General features: G+C 40.3%; 1 protein-coding gene across 5 annotated transcripts in view; it reads right to left on the bottom strand.

The window, feature by feature from the left end:
- Positions 1-390, bottom strand: part of LOC144959870 (monocarboxylate transporter 9-like) — a 117,145-nt gene extending 116,755 nt beyond the window's left edge. Inside the window, exon 1 of one of the 5 annotated variants that reach the window (XM_078892680.1) lies at positions 306-390. The gene's annotated coding sequence lies outside the window, so the exon portion shown is untranslated. The other 4 variants (XM_078892676.1, XM_078892678.1, XM_078892679.1 and 1 more) reach the window with 4 other exon arrangements.
- Between the last annotated feature and the right edge of the window lie 467 nt (positions 391-857).

Genomic DNA, 857 nt, shown 5'->3' with positions numbered 1-857 from the left:
CATCCACCACCACAAAGGGAAACGGAATCAGCGAAAAAAACAACAAACATCTTTTAGATCCGTCTTACTTATCGTTATTTTTATCGATCTTTTGTCGATAGAGGTGATCGTAGAAGTAGAAGTAAGCTTTCTAGGCGATGTGCTTGTAGATGAAAATGAAACTGATAACACATTACCTCGTATCAAGATGTGTTTGCGATAACAAGAACTTAAAGATTGTTCACATAATTATTATTGAATTTGAATCGTAAAGAAACGAGAGGTGATAATCAAGACTGACTGTGATTGCAGGTTGAGTTACCGACCATTACTGCGTCGTCTGCTGCGAAAAGCGGTCGCGCGCTACCTAGTTGTAAACAAGAAGGTTTGTAACCTTCGTCGACAAAGAATACCAGCGATCAGCTGTTCTGTGCTAAATATAGATTGACACGGAGCAAGGTCACGTTTCATTGGATGAGTGATCGCGAAGCACGCGTAGCAGGGGGCGGGGTTTTGGCGTGTGTGTGTTGTGTGTGTGTTGTTCATCGGTAATATTACCTTGCATTAGGTTGTAGTGTGTTAGTTTGTGTGTGTTAGTGTGTGTGTGTTTCCACACGCACATGCGTGTATGTGAGTTTGTTTGTGAGTGGATGAGTATGTGTGTCAGATGACGGCGTGGTTGAGTAAGTGAGGAGAGAAACGCCGGAAGACAAGATTCACGATTCAATGTTTATTTAATAAGACAGTTTGGCAATGGAGAGGACAGAAGACAAATCAAAACATAATCTATAATGAATAAAACTAAAAAAAGAATATTAAAAAATTGAGCTTTGTAAAGGGCAATATCCACTAAATGTGCTCAAAGCGCTTTACAAGGG

The sequence above is a fragment of the Berghia stephanieae genome, chromosome 14, assembly GCF_034508935.2.
Source record: "Berghia stephanieae isolate SIO BIC M18660-M18661 chromosome 14, UCSD_Bste_1.3, whole genome shotgun sequence".
NCBI classification, from domain to species: Eukaryota; Metazoa; Mollusca; class Gastropoda; order Nudibranchia; family Aeolidiidae; genus Berghia; species Berghia stephanieae.
Note: the sequence above shows the minus strand (reverse complement) of the source record. Positions and strands in the feature narration are given on the sequence as shown.